Raw genomic sequence first — 3,070 nt, forward strand, 5'->3', positions numbered from 1 at the left:
GTTTCACCTGTTCCTTTTTACTTTTTTCACTTTTTCCTTTTTTTAAAAAAATGTGGGTACTTGAAAATTTAAAATTATGTAAGTGGCTTGCATCATATTCCTATTGGCCAGGGCTGCTCTAGATCAGCATCATCAAACTATAACCTGTAGGTCACTATCCAGTTTTGCAGGGCCAATGAGGTAAGAAAGATTTTTACATTTATTTATTTTTAAAGGATTTTATTTATTTCAGAGAGAGAGAGAGAGAACATGCACAAGCGGGGCGAGGGGCAGAGAGAGAAGTAGACTTCCCACTGAGCAGGGAGCCAGGTGTGGGGCTAGATCACAGGGCCCTGGGATCATGACCTAAGCCGAAGGTAGGAAGGCAGTCGCTTAACTGACTGAGCCACCCAGGTGCCCCCAAGGAGCTACATTTAAAAGAAATTACTTTAGAAGAAGGAAGAGGAAAAAGAGGAAGAGAGACAAAAACTGCATGTGTCGTAAAGGCCTCAAGTATTTGCAATTTGGCTCTCTACAAAAAGAGTTTACTGGCTTCTGCTCCAGATTCTTGCCACTTGATTTTCTGTGGAACAGAAGCATTAGCATCACCCAGGAGCTTGTCAGAAATGCAGAACCTCAAGCTTTACTGTGGACTTATTGAATCAGAATCTTCATTTCAACAGGATTCCCAAGAGATTCATATGCTTGTTAAAATGTAAGAGGCACAAGTGTAGAATGATAATCTTTAAAATATATTTTTTAAAAAAGAGAGTGGTAGGTTTATTCTCCCACGTAAAAGTCCTTCCTTTTAAATAAGTCAATTTATCTAAGTATTTTGTAATATTTCTGTTGAGAGTATGGATAAATATTTCATTTTCCTGAATTGACAGTGTGTCTGAAATGAATTCAACTCGACATGAAAGACATCAAGGTCGTGGACTTCGATCCAGTTCAACGACTTTCAAAATTTTTTTGACTATGAACCACAATAAGAAATACTTTTTAAAAAAATTTTTGACTGAATGTTAAAGTATACCTATATGTTTATAGACATAGATATATATTTAACTGAAAACAGTTTCACAAAACATTATTTGCCTTTACTAGAGACATGCTGCTGTATCATCTTCTATTGTATTGTATTCTCTTACTTTCAGTCCATTCCATTCTGTAATATTCCATTTCCTTTCATTCCATTCCATTAAAATCAGTGCTATTTCTAGTCAAGACAGAGTACCTGGTACTGAACTAGCCTTCCCGCTAGAAACAACTGGAAAATTGGGTTAAACATATGAGATGATTTATTTTAGGCAGTCAACTCATAGGGAAGAAAACTTAAGAGATAGACCTCACAGTCACCCATTCTGCTGGGGATAATTTCCTTTCTGTGTTGCAGAGAGTTGGTGTCTGAGCTGAGCATGGTGATTCCATTGAGCTAAAGACACAGAGATCAGAGTTTAGAAAACCTGAAATGGCTGGAATCCATGTCAGGCTAACAGAGATGAGAGAGCAAGGGGATCCCAGGAGTCCATGGTGGCATCACCCAGGAGTCCATGGCTGAGGGCTGAGCTATTCATCACGATGAGCTGTTCAGCATGTAGTATCACCTGACGCTTGAGTGCAGCTGCTAAAGGATTAGGAGCAGACTGGACTAGGATGAAGCAGGCTGAGGGAAGGTGTGCAGGGAAGAGCTTGGAGTTCCAGCCCTGTCAGAAAAGAGAGATCACAACACCAACCCTGGAAGCCAGAGAAGGCAGCACCCAGATGAAGACCAACTCTAGATCTGCCCTAACAAAGCCAATACCCCAAAATTTCCAGAGGAGACAAAGTTTGTAAGGTCTAGCCTGGTTAGCATTGGCCACAAATTGCAGCCCAGTCTTATCTGGTCAACTTGACAAGCACAGCCTTGGTAGAAGAGTATAGCTGGAACTGGCTAAATCAGCTACTATACCTGAGGTTGAAAGAGAACATCAGAGTGTATAGTTTATATGCTACTGCAGCATTTTCATAAATGAAGGATATTATTTTAGTTGCCCCCTAAATCATTTATTCATTTAATACTTCATTATTAAATAATTTCTGAAGAGCTAATATGTGTCTGAGATGAGCTGGCACTAGGGATACAAAGATTTAAAAAGAGAATTCCAACTTTTATGGTGCATACAGCTAGTGGGAAAGATCATGTTTATCTATGAGCTATTCCAGTTGATAAGTACTGTAGTCACCCCATACGTATGGGGGATACATTCCAATACCCCCAGGGATACATTGCCTGAAACTGTGAATAGTCCCGAGCCCTATATACCTATTTTTTTTCCTGTATGTACACTTCTATGATAAAGTGTAATTTATAAATTAGGCACATGAGAGGTTAACAACAATAACTAGTAATAAACAATGATAATAATACACTGTAGTAAAAGTTATGTGCATGTGGTCTGTCTGTCAAAATATCTTCTACTATATTCATTCTGATGATGATGGTAATGTGAGATGATAAGATGCCTGCGTGATGAGACGAGGTGAGGGGAATCACGTAGGCACTGTGACATAGCATTAGGCTACTACTGACATTCTGAATATATGTCAGAAGAAAGATCATCTGTTTCCAGGCTGTGGTTTCCCACAGGTAACCGAAACCATGGAGAAGAGGGGACTACTGTACTTTGATACATGGTCATTTTCTTATATTTCTAAAACGTAGTTCAGAATCCTATTCTTGACATTTTAGATAGAATAATGTTAATGTTACCCTCTCCTCCATAATTTTAAGTTTTTCTGAAATAATAATTTATGAAATATCTATTTTGCTGCTCAAACATTTGTTGCTCTATTATTTTGGTAATATCTGAAATAATTATGCAAGTTCGCTTCCACAAGATCCTTGTTGAATGTTGAATCTGCATTACTATATATGCATTTAGAGATTGGAGATTCAACTGGAGTGTAATTCTAACATTTCATTAGAACACAAAAGTTGAGACAGCTTATGTTATTGTTTTTTTGATGTTGGAGATTTTTTGGTCAAGGTCGTTTTCATAGTGATTCAGTTAAGGATTCATCTTGTGTTCTATCAGAAGGTGGTCATTTC

Source organism: Canis lupus, chromosome 22, assembly GCF_003254725.2.
Source record: "Canis lupus dingo isolate Sandy chromosome 22, ASM325472v2, whole genome shotgun sequence".
Lineage (NCBI taxonomy): Eukaryota > Metazoa > Chordata > Mammalia > Carnivora > Canidae > Canis > Canis lupus.